We start from the raw sequence: 14,137 nt of genomic DNA, 5'->3' as shown, positions 1-14,137 counted from the left end.
ATATTATATGTTTCCACATATAATAATGAGAAATATCATTTCCTCACCTCTGCCTGTGGCTTCCACTGATAGACATATATTTAGCCTAGGACGGGGATTTCAAGGGTGACAAAATGTCATTTACATAATGAATGTTACCCTCATATTCAGTTTCAAGGATTTCTTATCAATAATTTAGAAAGAATTAATAATATATTTATAATACATGCTAGAAGTAGGACAAAATTATTTATAAATGCTTAATAAATGTTTGGTAATGCTTTTGCTATCCATGTTATAAATGATAAATAGATGACTATAGATACCTTGTTACAAATTAATGCCCAGTGGTTACAGTTATTCTATAATGGCTTGAAAAAAGTTATTGAAAGAGTGAATTAGCCTTATACATTCTGTAAGCCAATTATGGCAAAATATGTAAACTTTGAAGCAGGTTGTATGAATTGTTGAGTTGTTGGAGCCAATGCTGTTTATTCAGTGCTGGTGGCTTCCATGCATAATACCAAACACACAAACATAGTGTCTCTTAATCCTGAATTCCAAAGCAGTAGTTGCCAAACTTTGACTTGTTACATCCTGAGATCTTATGACTTTAAGGAAATTATGTGTAAATCCTTTATACTCAAATCCAAACTTCAAACTGCACTTTTTAAAAATTAATTTTCATTGGAGTACGGTTGACTTACCATGTTGTATTAGTTTTTGCTGTACAGCAAAGCGAATCAGTTATACATATACATATATCCACTGTTTTTTAGATTCTGTTCCCATACACGTCATTACAGAGTATTGAGTAGCGTTCCCTGTGTTATACAGTAGGTTCTTATTAGTTATCTATTTTATATATAGTCATGTGCATATATCAATCCCACTCTCCCAGTTTATCCGTTTTCCCATCTTTCCGCCTTGGTAACCATAAGTTTGTTTTCTACATCTGTGACTCTATTTCTGTATTGTCAATAGGTTTATTTGTACCATTTTTTTAGATTCCACATGAAAGCAATATCATGATATTTTCTTTCTCTGTCTGATTTCCTTCACTCAGTATCACAGTCTCTAGGTCCATCCATGTCACTGCAAATGGCATTATTTTGTTCTTTTTATGGCTGAGTAATATTCCATTGTATATGTAACACATCTTCTTTATTCATTCATCTGCTGATGGACATTTAGGTTATTTCCACGTCTTGGCTATTGTAAATAGTGCTGCTATGAATATAGGTGTGCATGTATCTTTTCGAATTATGGTTTTCTCCAGATGTATGTCCCAGAGCAGGATTGCTGAATCATATAGTAGCTCTATTTTTAGTTAGCACTGGATGAACACTAGAAGAGAACCTCAGACACCTAAAAGGACAAGAAAGATCCCCGTGTAATTAGGTAGGACGAACGAGAAATTTAAAGAACAAATAGGGGGCTTCCCTGGTGGCGCAGTGGTTAAGAATCCGCCTGCCGATGCAGGAGACACGTGTTTGAGCCCTGGTCCGGGAAGATCCCACATGCCGCGGAGCAACTAAGCCCGTGCGCCGCGACTACTGAACCTGTGCTCTAGAGCCCTCAAGCCACAACTACTGAGCCCACGTGCCAACTACTGAAGCCTGCGTGCCTAGAGCCTATGCTCCGTACCAAGAGAAGCCGCCGTAATGAGAAGCCCACACACTGCAACAAAGAGTATTCCCCGCTCAACGCAACTAGATAGAGCTCGCATGCAGCAACGAAGAACCAATGCAGCCAAAAGTAAATAAATAAATAAAATAAGAAAGAAAGAAAGAACAAATAAACTGCACTTCTATTTGAGAAGGAATTCAGGCTTCTAGCATAGGACTACAGTTTCCTAAGGAGGTTTTTAATTTGGAATTGTCACTCATTCTGTTGAACTTTTATGAAGAAAGGCATGGAATGATGAGTAAGAGAAGAGGGTTCTTACAGGTTAGATGGATCAACTCTGGGCAACCATTGGGATTTCAGGTATGTCATCCAGTTCTCTCTCGCATCCCAGAAAAAGGAGGAGCTAAGTTACTGGTCTAGTCTGTATAAGGTGTGTACCCAAACCCCCAAAATCGTCCATATGATTTATACATATAATATTATGTGCATTTAACATTTTTCAAAACTCATCCAGTATTTGTAGTAAAACCATCCAATAGCCTTATCTCCATCCACATCTGATAGTTCTACTCTTGCTTAACTTTTCTCGATGGCTCCCTGCTGCTTTCAGAATGATGCTTAAGTGAATTTGCATTTTAATACACTAGGGTACCAGGATGCTAGACTGGGCATTTCAATTTAGACACCAAAGATGTATCAGATACCAAAGGCATGGGATAGAGCAAGTGCAGATTGACTGGGAGAGAGATGTAGCTGTAATTGAGTCCGGCTTGCTCAGCAGGAAAGGAAGGGGTTGGGAGGGGCTTGAAGGAAGACCCCTCTGAGAACTAGACGTACGTCTACTAATCCACTGATCTCGTCCCAAGGCGAGAGGCTGGGGCTGGTGGCCTAACACAGAGTGCGCAGTGAGGAAGAGCTGCTGCCTCCGTCATCAGATCAAAGGTATAGGCATTCCTGGGGACAAAGTGTGAAACCCTCAACGGGCATGTTGATCTGGGTTATTCTCAAAGGACCTTTTGTCCAGACATATTTTGCCGGAGGACACGTGGCTCCACTAAAGAGGCTGTGGAGGAATAGAAATAGCCCTGCAGACGTGGTGAAGGAAGCTTTCCTGCAAAACCCAGCTTCACGCGCACGCGGGCACTCGTTCACCCGTTAGCCTGCTGAATCAGGGTTGAGGCCGCCAGCGATGCTGAGCCTGCGTGCGCCACACGGGAAGGGGGAACAGCTGTGTTAGGTGCTTTGGGGAAGGCTTCAGTAAGGGTTTCCCGTCCCCAGGGCTGTCCCAGCTTCGTGCACAAAGAAAGACACACGGACCCAGCCCCTGCATGCTTATCATTGTTAAATTAATAAAAGCAATTCGGAAGTGTAAGAGCTCTATAGAAACAGATGTGAGTACAGAAACAATATAAAACACACGGTGTTCCTGGAGTGAATTCAAAGGCCTGTAACCGGGTAAGGAAGAATAAGCATCTCCCCAGATGAGAGGCAGATTAAAGATACTGATGGCGAAGGTGAAGATGTAAACACAGTATTGAAGAAGTGGTGTATGACACGCAGCGTGTGTTATCCCAGGATGCGCGAGAGAACGACTTGATTGTGGAAATGTAAGGGAGCTTTGCTTTATTGGAAAAAGAACTGTGAGATTGAGGACTAAGAAATTTAAGAAACTCAAGCGTCAACTAAAAACTCAGCGATGACCTCGCCATCCTCTGAATTCACCTGTCACGTACGATCTAAGCGACTCGTTTCGTACCTACCAGGCGCTGCCCTTCCTCATGACTACTATTTGGTTGTTTTGTGTCCTTAATTAAGTCTCCAGCTCTTGGGGAGTAGAAACTGCCCGCTCCCTCGGCAGCAAGCCCTGGGCTGGGTACCTAACCGGCGTTCAATAATTATTCGTGGGTTTCAGGATTAGTCACAACATCATATGCAAAGTCAGTCACTTTTTCTCCTTTACTTCACTCTCTTGGATGCAGTTGCAGTAATTAATTCAGTCAGGTCAGGCCAGGAATCTGGCAGACCGGGAAATGGAAATTAAGAGACTGACTTGAGAAATATGGAGAAAATCATCAGTAGAATTTAGTGACAGACTGGATAGAGTGTGACAGAAACTCAGGTGCCATTTTGGAAAATGCCAAAAGCATCGTTGAGGGTACAATCACCTAAGCAGGTGCCTTTATGCATTCAGGCAGCGCCATGAAAGATCTCATTATCACAGGAGGCTTTTTCTCCCTCTCCTTCCTGGCATGCAGATACTGTCAGGCTACATTAGCACCAGAAGGAGTTAGATTGCAGTGACCTTTACTAATCCACTGCATTTATGTTTGTGCTTTTCTCACAATAAATGTAATATTACAGTTATTAATGTCAGCTTTTTCTTTGGGAACAGGGGTGAACTCATTAAGAACACTGCCAGGTGTTGCCCACCCCAGGTGTGAACCTAGTGGTTGGTGAGATGTAAATAACTCTTTATGGAAAATTTGCGGTCTATCGAATTAGCAACCGCCCACAAAGCCAAACTAGTTTCCTGTGATTAGCTTTATGACAACACTAGCTGCTTTGGTGCAGGTTGAATGAAAAAAGGAGCATATGCCCCTCTTTTTAGGATATAAATCAGATTAGTATCTACCTTACTGCCCTCTGTTCCAAAGATAGCTGTCAGCCTTTGCACGAAAATGGAGAGAGGACCATGATAAAGTGCACGTCAGGACACTTGGTGGGATTTTCCTCCCTTTCTCTGAGATGCACAGCAGTGATGCGGTTTGTCCAACTACTAAGATACTTGTCATACCCTCAACTTCTCCCATCTTGCTTCCTATTTAAAGGAATGGCATCTGGTGGTGGCGGAGAGACGAACGATACTCTCAGATCCTTGTTCGACAGCTGCTCAGTGGCTAGCAGCTGTTCTGAGGTTCCTTTCCTGGTTCAGATGCTGTTTTCCATTTTTCGTTGTGTAATCTCTGAAACAAATTTCAACGTGATTATGATAGGGGGAAAAAGAGAAGCATTCTGGGATCTCAGAGTCCAGATGAGCCAATCTGTTAGGCTACTGTGCAGCTAGTTACTGCTTGATGCCGTCTTTAAAGACGTCCAGATCCTTGAATAGTCTGTGTATTCCCATACGTGTCATGATAGCCCTAATGACAGAGGACCCCCCCTCCGTGGGTGACGGCAGTACAAAATATGTGGGACTCAAGAAATAGATGAGATTAATGCAGTTTACACTGGATAACAGTCATGTTTAACTTTTTCTGTAGCTACAAGTACGCAACGTGCAATATGGAGACTGCATATTTGTACTTACTTGATGCTGCTGTGTGTATGGGTATTAACTAATTATTTTGATGAAATATGGTTATGTCATGGAACTCAGCCACCTAGCTGTAAGGTCTTGGGCAAGTGACTTAACCTCCCAGGGAAAACGGGTAATAATTTCAACCTCATAAGGTTGCGGTGAGTAATGCATGAGATACTATGTAATTATCTATCAATTAATATTGACTATAGCATGTGTTCATAAATGCTGTATCCCGCTGTTTTAATGAAGCAGCAATCAATGCAATACACCTCCTGTTTTGGTTCTTCAGTAAACACACATTCGTTTAAGATTAATTATGTGTTGTCGCTGTTCATTTGTTGACATCAGTCTTCTCCAGTGTCTTCCGTGTCCAGTATTCTCACTACCAGCAACACTACTCATGGAAAGTTCTCACTTCAGGGAGGAAGCCTGGCTGTGTAAACCACACACGTGCCCTGCTGCCATCACGTCTGTACTTTGCCCACAATTTCTAGATAGATTTGTGAAGTTGAGGAAAGTCACTTTTTTTTGTACAGTTCAGTTTCCTCATCTGTGTAATACAAATATAATAATTATTATAAAAGCCCCTTTGATATTGCAAATATCAATTTTGTATAAGAAGAGATGAAGAAGCAGTTTCACTAGACTTGAAGGCAAGGAATGTCTTTTTTCTTTTTTAAAAAAAAATATTTTTTTTGGCTGTGTCAGGTCTTAGTTGTGGCATGCAGGATCTTTCGTTGCAGTGTGTGGGCTTTTCGTTGTGGCGCATGGGCTTCTCTGTAGTTGTGGCGTGCGGGTTTTCTCCTCTCTAGTTGTGGCACACAGGTTCCAGAGCACGTGGGCTCTGTAGTTTGCAGCACTCAGGCTCTAGTTGAGGCGCGAGAGTTCAGTAGTTGTGGCTCGCAAGCTTAGTTGCCCGAGGCATGTGGGATCTTAGTTCCCTGACCAGTGATCGAACTGGTGTCCCCTGCATTGGAAGGCAGATTTTTTACCACTAGACCACCAGGGGAGTCCCAGAATGTCTGTCTTTATCACTTCATACTCATCCCTCAGGTCAGTGTACCTAGTAAGCTTTCAACAAACAATCATTGAGTGCATGGTGGGATGAAAGAGCTAGAGCCATTTTGAGCACAGCTATTGAGGTAAACTTCACTAGGGGGTCTAAAGGATAGAGAATTTATTAGATTCTGCCCTGTATACCATAAACATCAATTCAGAAGAAATTAAAAATAGCAGGTTCAGGTTAATCTTGGTAGAATTGACTTTAATTATCTTAAGCTGGTCCTAGAAAGAAATACAGTGTTTTTTGTTTTTGTTTTTTTAATTCACAAAGTAGTTGTCTCTTTGCTACGGGCCATTGTTAGGTCATTTAATCCTCCTAGTAACCCTGTAAGGGAGGTACTGTAACTATCCCCATTGTATAGAAGAGGAAATAAGGCATAGAAAGTTTAAGCACCTTGACGTCACTCATACAGCCGGTCGGCCTGGCAGTTGGGCTCCAGAGTCCATTCTTACAACATCCTTGTGAGATAACATACTGCGTGGCTATACTTAATGGGTCGTTTTACGTGATGGGTGTGTAGAGGAGGGGCAAAGTAGAGTGAGGAATAAAAATAATAATTTTTAAAGCCATTGTCAAAGGAGACAACATGGTATTGCAATTGAGAGAAACCAAGAATTGGGGATTTACTGCAGGGAGTGAACTTTTGGGCACAAAATCAGTTTGCTCTAATCTAGTCCCTGTCTACGCTTACACCTTCATCACGTACCCTCCTCCATACACACCGTGATTTATTCAGAATGGTGTCTTCTAAGATAGCGTATGTTCTCTCACCTCCTTTTCTCTTTTTAATGGTCCTTCTGCAGCCCCTACCCCATGCCCATCCTCACATGCTTTGGCCCAAGACTGATCTCAAATACCACCTTCTCTGGGAAGGAATCCCACACAGTCGGATAACTTCTTTCCCATGTTTCTCTCGCACTTTTTTGAAAACTTGATTATAACAGTTGTGCTGGGTTGCCTAAGGAGCGCTTGTCTCTGAAAGCTTCATATGGCTGAAAAAATAATTCGCCTTGAAAAAAGAAAAAGTGCTGTGGTCTCTGCGGGGGTGAAGGTATTCTTTCTCCTGACTTAGGTTTTGAGACTTTCTATGTTAATTAAGTTTGGTAGTTTCTTATAGTTTATTCACTCTTGCCCCATTCTATGTGCTCTCTAGTTACAGTCAAAAGGAAATCTAAATCCTGAGGGGAAAGAAAAAAGTATCACATTTACAAAATGTGTAAGTGGTAGGGTTAGCTCCCAGTTGGATACACTTTAATGCGATATTCTTAGCAATAAAATGCTAATGCTTATTGACCACTTAAAATGTATCAAGCAGAGGCTGAGCACTTTGCATGGAAAATTATACTCAGAAACATACTAACAGTTGCTACCACTGCCTGGTCAGGTAACTTGTCCGAAGTCGTATATCTGCTAAAGTATGGGACAGTTCAAACCCAGCCTGGTCCCAGAACTCAAGCTCTTTATCATCTTACTACAGGGCCTTCAACTCTACTTTTATCTTTAAATGGGGAAAAAGGGGGAAAACGTACCTAGTGTGAAATTCTGATCAACATGATGACCAAAATAGGATGTGATGAAGGTCGTAGGTTGTTTTTTTTTCCTCAGGGTGTGAGGGGGCAGAGTGTAACTGATGGTTTTGGAAGGGAAGCCTACAGAGGAGAGGGCAAGAGAGGGCAGTAAAGACCTTTACCAAGGGAGGGGCTACGCGAGCAGGAAGGAACAGAAGGACCCTCCAACCCTGCTGTGCAGAAGTCGGTAAATACTGCTAGAGTCCGACTCTTTTCTCTTACACACAATCAACAAAAAGGAACAAATGAGTGGTTTGTGGGAGGTCTCTGCATCCTTATTTTTAGCATTTTACATGCATTCTATTAAGAGAGAAACTAAAGACTTATATCGTTTGCAACAAATATTTAGGTTGTGTTCTCTGTGCTTTGAACATCCCATCAAAAGCCCTTCTGTAAACGGGAGCTGCCTTTCTACAGTCAGATAAGGGCCAGTAGAGGCGATATGGCTAGTGAAGAACGAAGCATTGTCTCAGGCCTTTGCTCTTCTAATCCCTGGGTAGAAAAATCATTAGTAAATTCTTCAGAAGCTTTTCTCCGTTGTTCTCAGACCCAAGCTGACGTCTCCTTTTCGGCATATTGTACTTGGTAATTGCAGAACTAGGTGATGGAGGTAAGAAGTCCGTTCAGATCACACGACAGCTTATCCATGGCAAGGTTGCCCGTTAACCTGTAAGACGAAGATGCAAACGTTTCCTCAAGAGAGTGTAGAGGTTTCTTTTCACGTGAATATATAGTAAAACAGAGGAATTTCTGTTTTAAGGAACAGGTGACCGAAGTTCTCTACTTCAGCCGCCATCCAAGGCAGAGACCTGTCCTGAATACATTCTCAAGAGTGACGTCTGTATGTTTGAGGTTTATTTACTTCACCACAAACTTGGGTCTAAGTGACAGCAGTGGGTTTCCATTAATCAATTAGCTTAAGTGCCATTTTTCTTTAAACTCTTTGAGAAATGTCTTATAAATTTCCCCCCCTTCCCTGTTGAGTAGAAAGGAGCGGGACAGTAAGAAAAAAGAGTTCTGCTAGTTCAAGCAGCAGGGTCTGCAAGTGCCCAATTGTAATGGATCCTTTTTTTTTTTTTTTTGCGGTACGTGGGCCTCTCACTGTTGTGGCCCCTCCCTCTGCGGAGCACAGGCTCCGGACACGCAGGCCCAGCGGCCATGGCTCACGGGCCCAGCCGCTCCGCGGCATGTGGGATCCTCCCGGACCGCGGCACGAACCCGCGTCCCCTGCATCGGCAGGCGGACTCTCAACCACTGCGCCACCAGGGAAGCCCTGTAATGGATTTTTTTAAGCATCTTTACAGTGGTACCCATTGCTTATCCTGTGCATCAGTAGTTGAGAAATAGGGCAGTTATCAGTCGAACAGACAGGGTCCTGGGACTCCGAATGCACCGATTGTCATTTTCTAGGCATTCAAGCCCGTGTCCTGTCCTCAGTACTTCAAGGTTACCGCTGCTTTGCTTCAGTATTTATACTTGATTTTTTGTGACAAATGAACATGAGACCGTTAGTGGATCCTGTGGTGCCCACTTTGTCTTTAGCTCTTTTCCCTACTTGTCTCGGGATCACCCACGTGACATGTCTGTTCCGGGGTAAAGGCGATGGGGGATGGAGCTGCGTGAAGACCGATTTGGATTCACTGGGAAGGTAGTTTTAGAGATGAGACGCATGTGTATCCTCTAATCAGATTCTGTGAAAACTGAGAAAAAGTTGTTTAAAGACGTGATGCATTTTTTATTATTAAAGAAAACTTTTTGCTGTATTTTTATAATACCTGTTTTGTGGATGAAGCTAGGCTAATTATATAACGTGTCTTTTAATAACAAAGGGCAGTATATATCAAAATGAGCCATTTGATTAGATGTCATTTATTTACAAGATAATCCTATTGAAACGCTCATTTATATAACGTTTCAACATTCATGCAGAATACTAATTACTCTACCATCCAATTAATATTGCAAATTATCTTATTTGAAATAAAATAGAGCATTGAAAATAAACAGGTAAATGTTTCATGCCTTGCTGAGCTCTTACTTAGCATTTTTAAAGCAAATTGTATTAAGCTTTCCAAAGGTGTTAGTCTCCTATCTAAGTAAGATAATCTATAAAAGTAAGACGTTTGTTCAGAATGTCGTCTTTATTCCTTCAGTCCCTAGGATATTCTTTAGGGCGTAATTGCTGCAACGAGCGATTTTTCATTAATAGTATATGACATATTCTAAAGCATAGGATGGAATTAGTGTTTAAGTATGCAGGAAGTTAGAGTAGTATGCGATGTTTGTTTCCAATTTGTTCTTTTCCAGCACAGCAGGGCACTAATAATAGGGCAGGGAAAGGCTACAATGACTTCTCAAGGTAGCTTCCAACTCTTGTTTTCTACTTGCTATGATACAAGGTGGCAGGGCAACCCAACCGCAAAGGAATAATTCTGAAACAAAAATAATGTGTCCATTCCAAAAAGTTGTTTATCTGAAATTGGCAATTTTTATGACCTACCCAGTCTTTTGGCAAACCGTTACTACTCTTGAGCTAATTTTCCTGTAGTTGGTCTTTAGTATGACTGTAGACTACAAAGGGCCGCTGGATAATTCTTAATTGTCCTCAAGCTAATTGTGCATGAAAGTCATGGCAGAAGAGTGTGGCTGGCTGGTGTCCCCACGGTTGTTTCTTCCAGTTATTATTTTGAGATGAGTCCATTGTATGACCTTAGAGAGAACAGGAAACTTCCATAGCTGCATCCATTCAATTATCATAACCAGTGACTGTTCTGAGGACACAGTGGCCTCACAGATCTTATATTCTGGTGAGGGGGATGGAAAATAAATAAGCATATGAATATTTAAATAAGATCATTACAAGTTGCCACTGGTGCCCTGAAGGAAATAAACTCACTGCTCTGAGAGAAAATAAAAAGGGTGGATCTGTTTTAGATGGTGTGTTTCAGGAAAGTATCAACTGGAAACATGTAAGTGCAGGAATAGTGAGATCAAAACTGTGATGTGATAATACTGGATCCACTATCTCTACAGTTTGTTGTAAGATTGATAGGAGGTCATAGTTGTGGAAGAACATTAAAAAATTGAAAATGAAATGTAACTGTACAGTGTTGTGAATATTAAGAGGGGATAGAAAGATGGCTTTCCTTCCCTGCTACTCAGAGGACGATATGTCTGTGACCAACCTTAGCCTGCTGCTAGGGTAAGAAAGGAAATGGGACAGGCTTTAATAAGTGCCTGCAAATCCAAGAACTTTGTTTGATAAAGCAGGTTAGCATGATAAAATACCACTTAAAGCCTAGCTCTGTTATTGTAGTTGATAAAGTCATTTGGTTGAATGTTACTTCTTAATATGCTAAAATCCATTGTAATATAAACACATGTAATTTTTCACTTTCCTGAAGTTTATCAGTTATTTAAGTTTTTAAAGATTTAAGAAACAGGAATATAGAAAGCCGAGCGGAAGCACAAAAGCATTTTTCTCTCACAGCAGGGCCCATTTAATCTAATCTTGGAATACATGATTTATCCTTAAAGAGAGATACTGTTAGGAAAAGAAATGAAAAACATTGTTCATGGCCATATGTTATTGTAAAACAGCATATTTGAATATTTTAAAGACGCTGAATTTTGTCCAAATCGAACTAGGCTTTTTTCCTTTGTTGACAGTATGAAGCATATGCTGGGAATATGAGCTGTAATTAAGCAGTAAAGACACAACAGGGTGTGTGTGTTGTGCTGGGAACGGGCCATGCGATGGTGCTTAAAATGTGTGGCCAAAAAGAGAGACGCCCACAGCGACCGTGGTGATGGCAGAAATCCAAGCCAACGCACGAGCATATGCCTTGCAGCCTGCTTTTGCCGTATGAACATGCCCTTATCGTGAATCATGTTACTTTATCCTAAAGAGCATTTTAAATCATTATACTTTGGGCCAAAACAAGAAAAATGCAGACTCCACAATGAGACCTTTTCTTTGCCTTGATATATAAAGGGTTTGGTTGACATCATCTCCTGTGTGTTTAAGGTTGGCTTCAGTTGGGGATATTGCTTCTGTACTAAATACCGAAGTAGACAACTGGAAAGACAGAGGTGATTTGAACCCAACGGGGAAGTGCTAACTCAGAGCTAGACCTTGAACATTCCTGTGCAATTGAAAACTGAAGTCATTTGTTTTGCCCCTCCAATTTCAGGAAATAGGTTTGACCCTCTGAAGTTCTTAAATAAGAGAAGCATAAATCTTGTTCCAAGGACCCCTTGAGCTTTACAAAATGGTGTATAAAGTAAGAGAACAGAGCGGATTTCAACTTCACCGTTTTCTGGTTACATGTAGCAGCATGTTTTGAGAAATGGACAAAAAGTGTTGTCACCCTTTACTCTAACAATGCAGTGTTGATTTTAGGAGCTGGGAAATGTCATAGGCAAATTACTTGTCTTTCAACCAGCTTCTTTAAAAATGCACTGTGGCAAGGGAGACATTGAGAAAGAGAAGGGAGACTTTTTGAGATGAGAAGCCAAGGAACGCCTTGCAGGTGTAAGGCACCACTATTACTCTGACAGAATAGATGTGTGTCTCTCTAATACATAAATTCCAACCAGGAATGATGGTGCCAGGGACAGAGTGTAATAAAACTGGATCTAGTCTGGGTTGCAGAGTGTTTTTTTTAATTATATATCTTTGTTCGATTGGGAATGACCAAAATTAAATGAGACAGTATGTGTAACCATGTACAAATTGAAATGCCAATACCCATTGAAATTGAATGAACAATAACTCTGATATGGCCTGGTCTGTGAAACTTGAGTTAAAAACTTTTTGTAGAACTTGTTGAATTTGGGGGATCTGTTATAAAAAGAGAAAGAGAAAAGAAACAGACGAAAAGATCACACTGTATCTGAAATGTGTATTCCACTCTATTGAATTTTCTAGAATATTTTCACACATTTAATAAAAAAGCTCTTATATTTTCATAGTTTAAAATCTTAGATTTTTAAATGCAAATTATATCTTATCTGCAACATATAAAATTTACACAGGTGTAAGTAAAGACCAATTCCTTTTCTCAAGAAGCTTAAAATTTAGGAAAATGGATTAGAAGATTCACAGGGGATTGTGATACAAGGAGGGAATAGGTAAGTGTCATAAGAAACAGAGACAAGAATTCAAAGGAGGGAATTTTTACTTCGTTTTAGAGACGGTTCTTTGGAGAGAGCTATAGTTGAGGTAGCAATTCAGGTGTGGATGGGCCATGACTAAATAGGGGAGAGGTAACTTGGGCAAAGTGATCAGATAACATTTGGTAGAGCAGAGTGACTACAGGGTAAGTAGTAACTAGGTCCCGTTTGCCTTAGAAATTGGTGGCTGGGAGGGTGGAATGTTACAGAAGAAAGGCCTTTATGATCACTGCTTCTGATCACCTCCTTTTCAGAGGAAAACTTCAGTGCTCCTAGAATTGTTGGTGGCTGAAAGATACACAGTTAGAATGAGCCCAGACCTGAAAGCCAATTGGCTGACTTCACGGTCCACTGTTTTTTTCATATTATAAACTGATGTGAAAGAACAAAGAAGTATTTTATTTTAGCAGCAGTGGAGACCGGTGAAGGATTCTATGTGAGGCGGGATGAGAGAAGCACTCAAGGAATGTTCTTCAGCAGTTGTGTGTAGGAAGGATTGAGCGCTTCTGTCACACTGTGTCAACGAGTGCAAAAGGCAGTCAAATTTATTCATGGACATAGAAACATAATGGGTTAATAAGGGGACCTTTTGAGTATTGGAGGTGCACTTTTTATGTAGATCATCAAATAGTGGAAGGTGGTTTCCATACCCGAGGAATCAATGATACACTCCACCAGAGAATCTTAATTGTCTCAGGCTTGGGGAAAACCTCCCCACACATATGTATCTCTGTCTCCTTTCTCAAATGTCGCTCATGGTCTTGAGAAAGACAATATATGCATCAAAAGAGATAAATGATCAGACGGAAATGGAGAAATAAGAAGATATGTTTATTCTTAGATCTCTTATTTTTTAACTAAAAAATGAAAATTAGTCATTAGTAGAGGGAATACAATAGTTAACAATCATGAATACCTGTAAAGCCAAAAGAAAGTCCAGACTGTAAGATTTGGACTTAAAATCAATAAGCTACATCTGGCTTATGAGAAAACAGAAACTCTTGGATAGGGTTCCTTTAAAGAAATCTACCTTCTGGTGACAGCATCCACATCATAGTTGTTTTAAATAACATGGTCCTTTGATAAAGTGAAGATGCTGCTAGAGAAATTTGTGTTTTGGGTGAGAGCCGGAGTGGTCAGGCTCCTGAACTTCTCTCAGAGGGCCAAGCGCGTTTTAGTTACCTGCCTCCTTCCTCCCCACGGTCGGCTTCTGCCTGGGGAATAACAGGTGTGCGTGCCCAGTAATGTGACTCCCTTCCCTATCTTTGTAGTGTTGCGGTATTCTTGGTTGAAGACATCACAGGAGGAGGTCTATATCTTTTATGAGCAGGAAGGCCATGCACATAAGCAAATAATTAAGGAGACAAACTGAGGTGAAAGTAATTTGAGGTGAATAAGCTGAAAAAAGGAAAGTTCAGGTTT

This window comes from Grampus griseus, assembly GCF_964374135.1.
Source record: "Grampus griseus genome assembly, chromosome: 21".
Lineage (NCBI taxonomy): Eukaryota > Metazoa > Chordata > Mammalia > Artiodactyla > Delphinidae > Grampus > Grampus griseus.
This window is presented reverse-complemented; position numbering follows the sequence as displayed.